Consider the following 17,500-nt stretch of genomic DNA (forward strand, 5'->3'; position numbering starts at 1 on the left):
TTAGCTCTGAACTTAGCGAGTGATTGCCTTGCAGCTGTCATACTGAGCGTAGAGCGTGATTATCGCTCACTTGAACCATGTTGAATGGCTCTTTGGTGTAGGGTAAGGCACCAATTTGTTGGGGCGTAACGGTCACCACCAACTTAAGACTTGCTTATAGGCATTTCAACGTTTTCAACTCTTAAATCGACCGTGTTTCATTATCATCTCTTCTTCTTATTAAATGCATCGAGTTCGTTCCATTGGGTAGTTCGCGTGGCGAACGGTTTGATGCAGCCCCCCGGGGGGGACCACGGCACTTTACACCGGGCATGGTGTATGCGCAACCTACAGATCACCAATATATTTGTGATCGATAATGCACACTTCTTACACGACTGACCAGTCGACAGCGCTGCCTTCCTATTATGCGTGTGTAAACCGATGTTGGGCTGCTCAACATCTTTCACGGTTACATCACTTGCACCCGAACCCATGGTGCCGATTTGGTAATATGTTGTACATGGTCTCAAGATGTACGCTTCGACCCCTTATTCAGGGGCTCAAGCTATTACCAGCAAGATCAATCCTCATCCAGACTTGAACTCGAAACACCCGGAGGCGAACGGTTTAACTAATAAGTGCACCAGTCTTGAATCCATGCGTCGGTGGAAACAATGCCGGCATGTTGCATGTATTAGCTCTGAACATAGCGAGTGATTGCCTTGTAGCTGTCGAACTGAGCGTAGAATGTGATTATCGCTCACTTGAAAGGGTCAAGCCCTTTCGAGTCGTCCGGTTTTTACGCCAGACGACTCGGTTCACCATCTTTCGGGAAGGGACCGTCTCGGTCGCAAGCTGCTCCGGTCCCCAAACAACCTGCGACAAATGATAGGAAATGCCGACATCAATACGTGTTCAGTTTGGTTTATCGCTCATAGGTCTTTTTGACCATCGATCCCTGATTATAACTCTCAATTAAACAGTCAGGAGAGTAAGGCATGCCCATCGATATCTCATCGACAGGCGATACCGCAAGAACGGCCAACGACACATCAGGTGATCGATTATTGCTACGACTTTTGCTTAATCGTTTCCACTCCTTAGAGAAAGAAACCCCCGGGGACCGTCTCGGTCGCAAGCTGCTCCGGTCCCTAAACAACCTGCGACAAATGATAGGAAATGCCGACATCAATATGTGTTCAGTTTGGTTTATCGCTCATTGGTCTGTTTGACCATCGATCCCTGATTAAACTCTCAGTAATCCAGTCGGGAGAGTAAGGCATGCCCATCGATATCTCATCGACAGGCGATACCGCTTGAACGGCCAACGACACATCAGAGGATCGTATCTTGCTACAACTTTTGCTTAATCGTTTCTTCTCCTTGGAGAAAGAAACCCCCGGGGACCGTCTCGGTCGCAAGCTGCTCCGGTCCCTAAACAACCTGCGACAAATGATAGGAAATGCCGACATCAATATGTGTTCAGTTTGGTTTATCGCTCATAGGTCTGTTTGACCATCGATCCCTGATTAAACTCTCAGTAATCCAGTCGGGAGAGTAAGGCATGCCCATCGATATCTCATCGACAGGCGATACCGCATGAACGGCCAACGACACATCAGAGGATCGTATCTTGCTACAACTCTTGCTTAATAGTTTCCACTCCTTGGAGAAAGAAACCCCCGGGGACCGTCTCGGCCGCAAGTTGCTCCGGTCCCTAAACAACCTGCGGCATCAAATGATAGGAAAAGCCGACATCAATACGTGTTCAGTTTGGTTTATCGCTCATAGGTCTGTTTGACCATCGATCCTAGAATTCAACTTTCGAGTAAGGCATGCCCGTCGATATCTCATCGATAGGCGATACCGGTAGAACGGCCAACGACACACATCTAGGATCGCATTTACTCTTCCTTGGATGGATAACCAATACCCTAGGACCGTTTCATCGCGAGCTGCTCCGGTCCTCAAACAACTCGCGAACCACCGATAGGATGATATTAGGAATGGCCGACTTTCATCCTTTAACTCTCAGTTCTGCTTACCAAAACATAGGTACTTGGACCTTAAAGACCACTATATGTTCCCCGATCGGGGGCAATCGGAACGTCTATCCATCATCAACATCGTTTCACTCATTCCGAACCACCAAATTGGACAGACAGTACCATATTCACCAACCGATTGCTTCAACTTCGCAAACTGTATGGTAAGTTCTACTAATTTCACATCTTACCATCGACTAATAGTGCATAAATCCACTTGGAAATCACTTTTCCTTGGTCCTCGGACCTTCTACGACAACGTCCAACAAATATCCGAAGTCGTTTCCCAACTTAGACCAAGCATTTCGTATCTTTACTTCTAATCGATTTTTTCTCTCATAATTGACGATCAAAATCTAAAAACCACATTTTGAGCCAGAAGCAGTCGTCCGATCGTCCTGGGGGTAGTCTCAATCGATTTAGAAGGGCCCAATTCATAAAGATACGTACTCAGTCAAATTCATGCTTCTGGCTCACCTACCCCCTATATAGAAAACGAAAGCGTACAGGCGTGGAAAACGTGCCATTTTTCTCCATCACGGACTTTTTTTTTCTCGTTGCACCGACTCTAGTAAAAAAGTGAAATTTTTTACTAGTTACCAACTTTTGCAAATTATCATCGGATATCACTTTTCATGGTCTATAGTAAGTTCTTATCACGTTTTAGTAGTTTTTGAAAAAAAAATTTTTTTGAACTTTTCAAAATTTTTCAAAACAAAGTTTTTGTAGGCGGTTTTGTGTATGGAGGGTTACTAGTCTCGGGGTCACTGTTTGACCAAAAAACCACTATATATCATTCGAAAGGTAATTTCAAGGGCTACAAAAAATTGTTCTACGGCACCCCCCTCCGACGTCTAGTATTCGAGTTATTGGCCAAAAACCATCACTTGAGCGATTTTTCGTTCAGGGTACCCGACTCTAGTAAAAAAGTGAAATTTTTCTCGATTGACCAAGTGTTGCAAATGACCATCGGATTTCACTTTTTATGGTCTATAGTGAGTTCTGATCACGATTTGGTACTTTTTGAAAAAATTTTTTTGACGCACTTTTCAAAATTTTGCAAAACCAAAACTTTTTAGGCGGTTTTGTGTATGGAGGGTTACTAGTCTCGGGGTCACTGTTTGACCAAAAAACCACTATATATCATTCGAAAGGTAATTTCAAGGGCTACAAAAAATTGTTCTACGACACCCCCCTCCGACGTCTAGTATTCGAGTTATTGGCCAAAAACCGCAACTATAGCGGTTTTTCGTACAGGGTACCCGACTCTAGTAAAATGATGCGATTTTTACTAGTCTAGGAACTTTTTGGTCAAAAAATCAAGTATATGTCATTCGATAGATAATTTCAAGGGCTACCAAAAATTGTTCCACGACACCCCCCTGCGACGTCTAGTATTCGAGTTATTAGCCAAAAACCGCAACTTAAGCGGTTTTTCGTCCAGGGTACCCGACTCTAGTAAAATGATGCGATTTTTACTAGTCTAGGGAACTTTTTGGCCAAAAATCAAGTATATGTCATTCGATAGATAATTTCAAGGGCTACCAAAAATTGTTCCACGACACCCCCCTCCGACGTCTAGTATTAGAGTTATTAGCCAAAAACCGCAACTATAGCGGTTTTTCGTCCAGGGTACCCGACTCTAGTAAAATGATGCGATTTTTACTAGTCTAGGGAACTTTTTGGCCAAAAATCAAGTATATGTCATTCGATAGATAATTTCAAGGGCTACCAAAAATTGTTCCACGACACCCCCCTGCGACGTCTAGTATTCGAGTTATTAGCCAAAAACCGCAATTATAGCGGTTTTTCGTCCAGGGTACCCGACTCTAGTAAAATGATGCGATTTTTACTAGTCTAGGGAACTTTTTGGCCAAAAATCAAGTATATGTCATTCGATAGATAATTTCAAGGGCTACCAAAAATTGTTCCATGACACCCCCCTGCGACGTCTAGTATTCGAGTTATGGGCCAAAAACCATTCATACTTGAGCATTTTGCTCATTTTGCCTGTACGGGTACCGGGGACTAGTAAAATCAGGCCAATTTTACTAGAGTAGGGGTCCTTTTTGGTCAAAAAAACAACTTTTGCTCGTTCGATAGGGAATCGATAGGGCAACAAAAAATCGTTCTACGACCCCCCCTTCCGATGTCTAGTATTCGAGTTATGGGCCAAAAACAGTTTATAGCTAATTTTTCACTCGATTTTTCACCAAGTATCGCACATTACTCCGGTTCTATACATTGGATCGTCAATCTTTAAGATTTTATGGGTAGTTCCAACTGTTTGCTACATTTCATCCATACATCACCAACCGATTCAATGTCTGTGCTAGAAGTTATTAGAGGAATAAAAAAATTTACCCTTGGCTTTGGACCGTACAATTTTACCCATTTTTGGCCCATATTTGCCCCATAGCTCCGCCGGTATCCAAGATATGGCCACACTTTCTTCTGGCCATGGGTAGATGGCACTTGTGGCTAGATTTCTTCCATGCACCACTAATCGCTACCATGTCTGTGGCCGGAGCTATTCACGAAAGCGCCTCGCGCACTTGGTCGGATTTTTGGTCCAACTTGCACCATTTTTGGCCCATATTTGCCCCATAGCTCCGCCGGTATCCAAGATATGGCCACACTTTCTTCTGGCCATGGGTAGATGGCACTTGTGGCTAGATTTCTTCCATGCACCACTAATCGCTGCCATGTCTCTGGCCGGAGCTATTCGACGAACAACCATCGCATTTACCTAGGTACTTTTACGGATTTTTGGTCCAACTTGCACCATTTTTGGCCCATATTTGCCCCATAGCTCCGCCGGTATCCAAGATATGGCCACACTTTCTTCTGGCCATGGGTAGATGGCACTTGTGGCTAGATTTCTTCCATGCACCACTAATCGCTGCCATGTCTCTGGCCGGAGCTATTCGACGAACAACCATCGCATTTACCTAGGTACTTTTTCGGATTTTTGGTCCAACTTGCACCATTTTTGGCCCATATTTGCCCCATAGCTCCGCCGGTATCCAAGATATGGCCACACTTTCTTCTGGCCATGGGTAGATGGCACTTGTGGCTAGATTTCTTCCATGCACTACTAATCGCTACCATGTCTCTGGCCGGAGCTATTCACGAAAGCGCCTCGCGCACTTGGTCGGATTTTTGGTCCAACTTGCACCATTTTTGGCCCATATTTGCCCCATAGCTCCGCCGGTATCCAAGATATGGCCACACTTTCTTCTGGCCATGGGTAGATGGCACTTGTGGCTAGATTTCTTCCATGCACCACTAATCGCTGCCATGTCTCTGGCCGGAGCTATTCGACGAACAACCATCGCATTTACCTAGGTACTTTTTCGGATTTTTGGTCCAACTTGCACCATTTTTGGCCCATATTTGCCCCATAGCTCCGCCGGTATCCAAGATATGGCCACACTTTCTTCTGGCCATGGGTAGATGGCACTTGTGGCTAGATTTCTTCCATGCACCACTAATCGCTACCATGTCTGTGGCCGGAGCTATTCACGAAAGCGCCTCGCGCACTTGGTCGGATTTTTGGTCCACCTGGCACCATTGTTGGCCCGTATTTGCCCCATAGCTCCGCCGGTATCCAAGATATGGCCACACTTTCTTCTGGCCATGGGTAGATGGCACTTGTGGCTAGATTTCTTCCATGCACTACTAATCGCTACCATGTCTCTGGCCGGAGCTATTCACGAAAGCGCCTCGCGCACTTGGTCGGATTTTTGGTCCAACTTGCACCATTTTTGGCCCATATTTGCCCCATAGCTCCGCCGGTATCCAAGATATGGCCACACTTTCTTCTGGCCATGGGTAGATGGCACTTGTGGCTAGATTTCTTCCATGCACCACTAATCGCTACCATGTCTGTGGCCGGAGCTATTCACGAAAGCGCCTCGCGCACTTGGTCGGATTTTTGGTCCAACTTGCACCATTTTTGGCCCATATTTGCCCCATAGCTCCGCCGGTATCCAAGATATGGCCACACTTTCTTCTGGCCATGGGTAGATGGCACTTGTGGCTAGATTTCTTCCATGCACCACTAATCGCTACCATGTCTGTGGCCGGAGCTATTCGACGAACAACCATCACATTTACCTAGGTACTTTTTCGGATTTTTGGTCCAACTTGCACCATTTTTGGCCCATATTTGCCCCATAGCTCCGCCGGTATCCAAGATATGGCCACACTTTCTTCTGGCCATGGGTAGATGGCACTTGTGGCTAGATTTCTTCCATGCACCACTAATCGCTACCATGTCTGTGGCCGGAGCTATTCGACGAACAACCATCGCATTCACCTTCTCGTTGCACTTCTTCGGGAATTTGGTGCAACCAAGTTTTCACTATAACTTGGTCATTTTCCGTCCATCGGACATGCGGTTTTGGGTGTCGATACTTGACACCGCACGCTACAATATGTTCCTCCACGACCATGTGGTCCGATGCTTCCAACAGGAGCTATTCGAGGAGTACCGATTTTTCACCATTAAAAATGCTCAATTTTGCACCAACTTTTGCCTATAACTCAGGCTGTATCGATCGGATCTTCAATCTTGAAAAAGTTTTGGATAGGTGGCATCAAATGCTACATTTCGTTCTTCCACGTCAACTTTGTCCGATGTCTAACAAAAAAGTTATTCGCGAACCAAGTCCAGAACCCATGCAATGGCTGCCCTCATTGCATACATCACGGCGGTTAACTCTCGTTACTCTATACCGTGGACTTGGTACTTTTTCAGGCATTCGTTGCTACTTCTTGGTTCATGATATTCGTTTACGGTCTTCACTAGGGCATTTGGTGCTTCTTATCGGTTCATGATATTCGTTTACGGTCTTCACTAGGGCATTTGGTGCCTCTTATCGGTTCATGATATTCGTTTACGGTCTTCACTAGGGCATTTGGTGCTCCTTATCGGTTCATGATATTCGTTTACGGTCTTCACTAGGGCATTTGGTGCTCCTTCTCGGTTCATGATATTCGTTTACGGTCTTCACTAGGGCATTTGGTGCTCCTTCTCGGTTCATGATATTCGTTTACGGTCTTCACTAGGGCATTTGGTACTGGGCTTCCCACTTTCTACTGATCGATCCATACTCACTTGCGTGCACCTAGCCTAGGAAGGTTTCCTTGGGCTTCCCATCTTTCTACTGATCGATCCATACTCACTTGCGTGCACCTAGCCTAGGAAGGTTTCCTATGGCTTCCCATCTTTCTACTGATCGATCCATACTCACTTGCGTGCACCTAGCCTAGGAAGGTTTCCTATGGCTTCCCATCTTTCTACTGATCGATCCATACTCACTTGCGTGCACCTAGCCTAGGAAGGTTTCCTTGGGCTTCCCATCTTTCTACTGATCGATCCATACTCACTTGCGTGCACCTAGCCTAGGAAGGTTTCCTATGGCTTCCCATCTTTCTACTGATCGATCCATACTCACTTGCGTGCACCTAGCCTAGGAAGGTTTCCTATGGCTTCCCATCTTTCTACTGATCGATCCATACTCACTTGCGTGCACCTAGCCTAGGAAGGTTTCCTATGGCTTCCCATCTTTCTACTGATCGATCCATACTCACTTGCGTGCACCTAGCCTAGGAAGGTTTCCTTGGGCTTCCCATCTTTCTACTGATCGATCCATACTCACTTGCGTGCACCTAGCCTAGGAAGGTTTCCTTGGGCTTCCCATCTTTCTACTGATCGATCCATACTCACTTGCGTGCACCTAGCCTAGGAAGGTTTCCTATGGCTTCCCATCTTTCTACTGATCGATCCATACTCACTTGCGTGCACCTAGCCTAGGAAGGTTTCCTATGGCTTCCCATCTTTCTACTGATCGATCCATACTCACTTGCGTGCACCTAGCCTAGGAAGGTTTCCTATGGCTTCCCATCTTTCTACTGATCGATCCATACTCACTTGCGTGCACCTAGCCTAGGAAGGTTTCCTATGGCTTCCCATCTTTCTACTGATCGATCCATACTCACTTGCGTGCACCTAGCCTAGGAAGGTTTCCTTGGGCTTCCCATCTTTCTACTGATCGATCCATACTCACTTGCGTGCACCTAGCCTAGGAAGGTTTCCTTGGGCTTCCCATCTTTCTACTGATCGATCCATACTCACTTGCGTGCACCTAGCCTAGGAAGGTTTCCTATGGCTTCCCATCTTTCTACTGATCGATCCATACTCACTTGCGTGCACCTAGCCTAGGAAGGTTTCCTATGGCTTCCCATCTTTCTACTGATCGATCCATACTCACTTGCGTGCACCTAGCCTAGGAAGGTTTCCTATGGCTTCCCATCTTTCTACTGATCGATCCATACTCACTTGCGTGCACCTAGCCTAGGAAGGTTTCCTATGGCTTCCCATCTTTCTACTGATCGATCCATACTCACTTGCGTGCACCTAGCCTAGGAAGGTTTCCTTGGGCTTCCCATCTTTCTACTGATCGATCCATACTCACTTGCGTGCACCTAGCCTAGGAAGGTTTCCTTGGGCTTCCCATCTTTCTACTGATCGATCCATACTCACTTGCGTGCACCTAGCCTAGGAAGGTTTCCTATGGCTTCCCATCTTTCTACTGATCGATCCATACTCACTTGCGTGCACCTAGCCTAGGAAGGTTTCCTATGGCTTCCCATCTTTCTACTGATCGATCCATACTCACTTGCGTGCACCTAGCCTAGGAAGGTTTCCTATGGCTTCCCATCTTTCTACTGATCGATCCATACTCACTTGCGTGCACCTAGCCTAGGAAGGTTTCCCTTTGGTACCGACTTCCATCTACGCACTCGATATAACCTAGGTACTTGGTACCGATGATGGTTAACACTCAAGCATTTCTTGCATCCTGCGTGCAAGGTACCAATTTTCACTTCTTAGGTACGTTTATGGGCCCGCATTTATCCAATATCGCTCCGATGGCCTTTCGCATTATTTCATCCGATAGCCCTTGCCAAAAGCTACCAAAAGTTCCTCCACGGCCATGTGCTCCGACGCTTAGTTTAGGAAATATTCGAAAAAATTCATCTTAGGAAAAATTTTCTTATTGGAAAATCACCTTAAATCGATGGCCATTTTTTGGGCAAAAACTTTAACGTCTTCCCGACTTTGCGGGAATTGCGAATTTTAGGCACCCAGAGAAAATCTTTTACTTTAAGGGGGCGGCCGCGAAGTTGCCCAAAGTCTCGGACACAAAAATTCTCAAGTTCCCCACTCTAGTAAAGCGCCCTATGAGTATCTCCTGGCCCGCGAGCTCTGCGAGCGGGCCAGCTTCGGCGATTTTTGCCTTTTCGCCTAGGCGGTTCTTCTACGAAATTGGTCCACAGCTTTTGCTCAGAAAGCTAGCATTTGTTGCAACAGTTAGGTACTTGGTACCACATTTTGGTATCCATTTGGGCATTTGTGGCAACTACTCGGTACTTTGGCCCACATTTCGCTCTACTCGGGCTTCTATGGTGGTACTTGTCGGTACTTCTGGCCAACTTAGGCCAATTGGGTGCAACTTGTGGGTACTCTGTGGGTACTTTAGGGCATATTGTGTCTTTCGGGTGAACCTTCGCGATACTTCATGGGTACTGATGGCCAACTTAGGAACATTCAGTGCAACCTTTGGGCCTAAGGAAATTTGTCCAACTCTTTGGACTTAGAAAATTTTCTGGACTTAGAAAATTTTCTGGACTTGTAAAAATTTTCAAATGTTCAATTTGGCCCACATTTCGCTCTACTCGGGCCTCTATGGTGCTACTTGGCGGTACTTTTGGCCAACTTAGGCCAATTGGGTGCTCTTTGTGGGTACTCTATCGGTACTTTTGGCCAACTTAGGCCAATGGGGTGCTATATGTGGGTGCTCTATCGGTACTTTTGGCCATGTTAGGCCCATTCGGTGCTATATGTGGGTGCTCTATCGGTACTTTTGGCCATGTTAGGCCCACTCGGTGCTATTTGTGGGTACTCTATCGGTACTTTTGGCCAACTTAGGCCCATGGGGTGCTATTTGTGGGTACTCTATCGGTACTTTTGGCCATGTTAGGCCCACTCGGTGCTATTTGTGGGTACTCTATCGGTACTTTTGGCCATGTTAGGCCCACTCGGTGCTATTTGTGGGTGCTCTATCGGTACTTTTGGCCAACTTAGGCCAACTGGGTGCTATTTGTGGGTACTCTATCGGTACTTTTGGCCAACTTAGGCCAACTCAGTGCTTCTTGTGGGTACTCTATCGGTACTTTTGGCCAACTTAGGCCAATTCGGTGCTATTTGTGGGTACTCTATCGGTACTTTTGGCCAACTTAGGCCAACTCAGTGCTATTTGTGGGTACTCTATCGGTACTTTTGGCCAACTTAGGCCAACGCGGTGCTATTTGTGGGTACCCTATCGGTACTTTGGGACATATTATGTCCTTCGGGTGAACCTTCTCGATACCTCATGGGTACTTGTGGCCAACTTAGGAAAATTCAGTGCAACCTATGGGCCTTTGGAAATTGTTTCAACACTTTGGACTTAGAAAATTTTCTGGACTTAGAAAATTTTTTGGACTTAGAAAAATTTTCAACTTCTGTATCTTCTTCATCATGTTCCATTTTGTGGGACTTAGAAAATTTTCTGGACTTAGAAAATTTTTTGGACTTAGGAAATTTTTCAACACTTGTAAAATTTTTGTTCCTTCTTTGAAGAAGAATACTTTCCACTATTAGCTTCTTTCTCTTTTTCTTCTTAGTTGTCTTCTTATTTTCGGTCCGAGAGCGCCGACACTTGTAAAATTATCTAAGTCCGAAGACTTTTGGAATGAACCAAAAGTCAACGAACACAATACATCAACCCTATCAACATCAAGTGGCAACCCGAAGGAAGCGCAGCGGCCAGCCCATGTACAACGCGAAGTTGTAGCATGCAACCAACCAACCGCTAACCTCCAACGGCACTCAATGTATTCGTTACACATGGGCGCACCTGCACCACACTGTCGTGACCATCCAACGAGCCGTCGGTTCGGTCGTGTGTTACAAGCACCCCATCACATAGGCATAGAGTCACCACACAGTGTTCTTCAACACTCTCGTCACATGGTGCAAGTCACGGTACGCACCACCAATGTGCACTGGTTGGCCAATTCCAGCACACACGGGGCGCGCACGCGCAAGCACTAACCACCAAGCATGGGTCGCCTGAGAGGATCGATGCGAACGCATCTCTACAACTTGAAGCTCCCAGCCTGTAGTCCCGTCGTTTGCGGGCGGTCGTAGGTGTCGAAACTAGTGATATCCACAGTCGGCAAGCTCGTCCACCGGTGTTCCCAACATGTATGGTACTAACACGTGCAGCGCGAACCCGCCCTTTGCGGCCTAGTAGTAAGCGGGGATGAGACGCCAGTGTGCCAATGGACAGCACGGACGGTTCTCGGAGGGTTGTTAGGCCCGCTAGCTTACGACCACCTAATGGGTATAAGAAGCGCTATCAGCTCGGATTGGATACGACCTTAGAGGCGTTCAGGCATAATCCAGCGGACGTAGCGTCATACCATAGTCCGTTCGAACTAGTATTGAGCCAGTGGTCCGTACCTGTGGTTCCTCTCGTACTGCACAGGAATTCCGTTAAGATAGCGACAAACAATGCACACCAGTAGGGTAAAACTAACCTGTCTCACGACGGTCTAAACCCAGCTCACGTTCCCTTGAAAGGGTGAACAATCCTACGCTTGGTAAATTTTGCTTTACAATGATAGGAAGAGCCGACATCGAAGGATCAAAAAGCCACGTCGCTATGAACGCTTGGCGGCCACAAGCCAGTTATCCCTGTGTGGTGCGTAGCTGTCAAGCCAGCAGTTTAGACGTGCTTTGTGTCGCTCCGTATTTTTTGCAAAAATATTGTGCAAAAGTGCTTATAAATAGCGGAACAATAGTCGAAAAGGGCGAATTGAGTGTCATTCTTAGCGAATATTGAAAAAGGAAATCGTTTTACTTCAATTTACTGCGCTAAAACTCAGTTTAAAGTGTCCCCATACACTTTGTATGGGGAACTTCAGTGGCGAATAAATATCGAAATACCGGGTTAGAACATTGGAAAAGTGGTAAAACACATGCTAGGGAGCATAAACTATCGTTTTCCGGCGACGTAAAGTGCTTTTAAAAAGAGATAAACAGTAAAAACTCGACGTGAAAGTGCGTGCAACAGCGTGGTACGGTGGCGTCAGGTGTGTCGTCGCGTGTGTTTGTGTCATCAACAACACCACGAAGCGTTTTCGAGCAGTGAGGACAACAACCCAACGTAAAAGCTCCCTTTTTATGACGACAGCGCCACCCGTGGCGGGTTCCGCAACTTCCAGCGAAGACAGCAACCTCCTTCTCTTCGACGTCTGCAGCGCCACCAGTGACCGGTAGCGGTAGCGCTTAGCCGGGACACCAGCGTTACGAAGCGTTACGGTGCTATAAAACTCGATGCGAATTGCATACCTTTCCGGCGCTTAGCGGTCAGAGAGTGAGAACGCGCAGCCGGAGACCGGGAACGCTTAGCAGGAGACCGGGAACGGTTCTTTGGCTCCGAATCCTTCCCCGGGAACGCCAAAACGAGAGACTTCAACGCGTCAGCAGGCGACGAACCCGTTTTTTGGTGTTTTCTTGAATCTCTTGCGGAATTTATTAAAAATTCTTATTCTTGCGGTTTTCTCTTGCGAAATTGTTTTTAATAAAGAAAAAAGTGGGAGTTTTTTATTCTTGCGATCCGCGGACGGGAAATCTGCCAAAGGGGCTCTAGCGACGGACGGTCGTTACCTTGGCAGATGTTGAAGGGAATATTCCCTTGTTCCGTCTGAACGATTCGTGCAGGCGGTTTTTTGTGAAAGGAGCGGAGAATGGAGGGGCGGGTGCTTCGTTCCGGGGTGCGGTCGTCGTCCACGCCTCGGAAGCGGTCCGATACCCCTTCCCCTTTGCCGGAGACACCACGGCCGGCCGGACCAACGGTGGCGGTTCCGTCCGAGGCTGATAATTCCGAGGAGGAGGACGATGCGGAATTTTCCGACGCCTCTCTTCTCGAGCAGACGGTGGTGCCGCCAGTGGTAGCGGCAGGGGAGATGTCTTCAACCGTGGCTCCCCACGACGATGGCGAAGCGTCGGTGCTGGCTTTCCAGCACAAGATGCTGGAGAACTTCGCCAAACAGATCGAGTCGCTGACGGAAGAGCTGCGACTTAGCCGGGAACGTGAAGTGGCCCTGAAGTGTACGCTGGAAGCGCTTCAAGAGGGCATGCGTTCCTTGACGGCGCTTCATTCCTCGGCACAGCCTGTTGGTCAGGGCAGTGCCAGGACAAAACGCAGCCGGCAGCAGCGCAACCGTGCGAAGAAAGCTTCGCAACTGCAGCAGCAGCAGCAGCAGCAGCAGCAGCAGCAGCAGCGGCAGCAGCAGCAGCAGCGGCAGCAGCAACAACAACAGCGGCAGCAGCAGCAGCAGCAGCAGCAGCAGCAGCGCAGCCAGCCACAGCCGCAGCGACGGACGGTCGCAGTGTCGGCTAATGGCCAGCAGCAGCAGCAGCAGCAGCAACCGCAACGTCAGCAGCAGCGGCAACAGCAGCAGATGTCCTGGGCTACGGTCGTGAGCGGTCGGAAGAGCCGATCGCAACGTTCGACTCAGCAGCAGCAGCAACCGCAGCAGGTGGGCCAGCCGTACCGGCCACCTCAGATGCGCCAGCAGCAGCAGCAGAGTCAGCAGCAACAACATCAGCAGCATCGTGCCCAGTCTAAGGGGCGTCCTCCGCGTCCTGACCGCATTGCGGTGGTCCCAGGTTCGGACAAAACCTGGACAGAGATGTACGTGAAGCTGCGTACATCTCAGGAGCTGCAGGACGTCAGGGCAGACATCGGCATGGGGCGCCGGACCGTGCAAGGTCATCTGCTTGTACCGTTGCGGAAGAACGTCGATAGCGCGGAGCTGGCTCGCCGGATCCAGCTAGCGCTAGGTGAGGATGGCGAGGCACGAGTGGTGACGGAGATGGGTGAGCTTCTCATCACCAACGTCGACTCTCTGGCCAAAGAGAGTGACGTGAAGCTTGCCATTGAGGAGAAGCTGGGGTCAGCGGCTGGCATCACTCACGTCGAGCTTTGGGAGCTCCGTGATGGCACAAAGCGAGCGCGTGTTCGACTCCCACTGGCCAAGGCACGGAGTCTCATTGGTCAGAAGTTGACACTCTGCCAATGTGTCAGCGGCATCCGCGAAGTGCCGAAGAAGCCGCTCGACCGTCAGCGCTGCTTCCGTTGCCTGCTGATGGGGCACCTGGCGCGGGACTGCCGTTCTTCAACTGACCGGACGGGTCAGTGTTTGCAGTGTGGCGAGGTAGGCCACCGCGTTAGTCAGTGCACGTCGGCAGCTAAGTGCATTGTCTGCCAGGGGCCCCATCGAGTGGGCCACTCATCGTGCCGACAAGGTCAACAGTGTCGGGTGTAGTGAGGGTGATGCAGGTCAACCTGGGTGGTGGACGCACTGCTCAGGATCTGGCCCTGCAAACAGCCCGCACGAAGCGGGTCGACGTGCTGCTGCTGTCAGAGGTGTATCGACCTCCAGAGGGCAGCGGTAACTGGACGGTGGATTCGTCGGGGAGAGCAGCTGTGGTGGCAACCGGCCACCTTCCAATCCAGCGGGTTTGGCGCTGTGCCATGCCCGGGTTGGCTGCTGCGCAGATTGGAGGGGTGGTCTTCATCAGCTGTTACGCCCCTCCACGTCTCAACGCCGGCGAGTTCGAGCAACTTCTGGAGGCGGTGGAGTTGGAGGCCCAACCCCACCCTCGCATCGTCCTGGCAGGCGATTTCAACGCCTGGAATGAGGAGTGGGGTAGCCAACGTACCACCCGGCGCGGCGAAGAGCTGCTGGACACAATCCGGCAGCTTGGGCTTGTGATCCTGAACCAAGGATCGGTCCCGACGTTCGTGGGCAACGGAGTCGCCACTCCCAGTGTCGTGGATGTGTCTTTCGCGAGCGCATCCATTGCTCGTCCAGACACTTGGGAGGTGGCAGCGAACACCACTTCGTGCCACTATACGGCGTCGGACCACCGGTACATTTTCTTCACCGTGGGGTCTCCAACTCTCGACCAGCAGCGACGACAACAGCAGCAGCACCAGCAGCAGCAGCACCAGCAGCAGCAGCACCTGCAGCAGCAGCATCGTCACCTGAACGGGAGACAGCAGCGACAACAGCAGCAGCATCGTCAGCGGGGACAGGGGTCCTCTTCGTCATCCACCACGTTTCGGCACGCTGGCCGGAGATGGAAGACGACGCAGTTTTCGGTGGAGGCATTCGCAGCCGCACTCCAGACGGCCGGTTTTCCGGAACGAGCCGTCAGCCAGGAGGGGATGGTCGACGCCATGCTAGATGCATGCGACGACACGATGGAGCGCGTCACCATGTCGCATCGTGACCCCCATCGAGACCTCTACTGGTGGACTCCGGAGATCTTGCGTCTTCGGGAGGAGTGTGCGGCCGTGCACGAGCGGATGCTTCATACCACCGACCTGCAGGAGCGCAGCATCGTGGCTGCACATCATCGGTCGGCGAGGAGAGCCGTCGAGAAGGCTGTCCGGGCCAGCAAGCGAGCGCAGCTCGATGAGCTGATTCAACAGGCGGAAACCAACGAGTTTGGGGCCGGTTATCGGGTGGTCATGTCTCGTCTTCGTGGCTGCTTCGTGCCACCTGAGACTGAGCGTGTCGTGTTGGAGCGGATAGCCAACGATCTGTTCCCGACACATCCGCCTGTTGACTGGCCGGACGCTGAATCATCGAGCGTCGACACCGAGGAGCGGAGTTCTTCGTTGACCCCTGTCACCGTGGGCGAGCTGTTGTCCATCGTGGGATCGATGGCGAACCGGAAAGCGCCTGGACTGGACGGTATCCCCAACGCGGCGGTTAAGACGGCCATTAGGAAGTACCCGGAGGTTTTCGTCCGTTTGTACCAGGACTGCCTGGACCGGGGTGCGTTTCCAGCGCCCTGGAAGAGGCAACGACTGGTACTGCTGCCAAAGCCTGGCAAGCCTCCCGGGGAAAGCTCCTCCTACCGGCCGCTGTGCATGCTCGACGCACTCGGCAAGGTGTTGGAGCGCCTAATTCTTAACCGCCTCAACGAGTTCCTGGAGGAACCGGATGCGGAACGGCTGTCGGACGGGCAGTACGGTTTCCGGCGAGGCAGATCCACCATCAGTGCGATCCAGCGCGTTGTCGAAGCGGGCAGGACGGCCATGTCCTTTCGCCGCACCAACGCCCGAGACAAGCGCTGCCTGATGGTGGTGGCACTTGATATCCGCAACGCCTTTAACTCTGCGCCCTGGCAAGCCATCGCCAACGCGCTGAGGGACAAGGGGGTACCGTCATCGCTGCAGCAGATACTGAGGAGCTATTTCGAGGACCGGCGGCTGGTTATCGACACCAGCGAGGGCCCTGTCGAGCGTAACATCAGTGCGGGCGTTCCACAGGGTTCCATTTTGGGACCCACGCTTTGGAACGTGCTGTACGACGGGGTCCTGGGTGTCCAGTTGCCTGAGGGGGCCGAGGTTATTGGCTACGCTGATGACCTTGTCGTCTTGGTCCCCGCAACGACACCCCAAGCCGCTTCCTCGACTGCTGAACGAGCCATCGCGGTAATCATGGACTGGCTGGACCGGAACCGTCTCTCGTTGGCGCCAGAGAAGACGGAAATGACGCTCATCTCCACCCTGAAGCGTCATCCGGTCGTGAGCATCAACATCGGAGGTGTGGTCGTGCAATCCCAGCGCTCCATCCGTTATCTTGGAGTTTGGTTGCACGACCACCTGTCATGGTTGCCGCACGTTCAGCAGGCTGCAGCGAAGGCCATGAAGGTCGCGGAAGCCGTCACGCGCCTCATGCCGAACCACAGTGGACCGAAGTCGTCGCGTGCCCGACTGCTGGCGGCCGTAGCGGACTCCATCCTGCGCTACGGGGCCCCAGTATGGTCGGAGGGGCTGCAGCTGCGCCAATGCCGTAGATTGGTGCAGCGCGTGCAGAGGACAACGGCCATTCGTGTTTGTCGGGCTTTCCGGACGGTGAGGGGTGAGACGGCCGTGCTGCTGGCCGGTCTCATTCCAATATGCCTGCAGATAGAGGAGGACAGCAGGGTCCATCAACGGCTGAACGATCCAGCCAACGAGATCCCCAGGTCTGGCGTTCGTGAGCTGGAGCGTGACCAGACGTATGAGCAGTGGCAGCAGCGGTGGGACGCGGATGCTGCCAGCGAAGACGCCAGTCGGTACACTCGGTGGACGCATCGAGTGCTACCCGACGTGAGGGCATGGCAGTCACGGAAGCATGGAGACGTGACGTTCCAGTTGGCGCAGGTATTGTCTGGCCACGGATTTTTCCGTGACTACCTGTGCCGGATGGGCTTCACGTCGTCCCCGGACTGCCCCAGATGTCCTGGCGTTGCCGAGACGGCGGAACACGTCGTATTTTCCTGTCCGCGT

Source organism: Anopheles funestus (assembly GCF_943734845.2).
Source record: "Anopheles funestus chromosome X unlocalized genomic scaffold, idAnoFuneDA-416_04 X_unloc_35, whole genome shotgun sequence".
NCBI lineage: Eukaryota > Metazoa > Arthropoda > Insecta > Diptera > Culicidae > Anopheles > Anopheles funestus.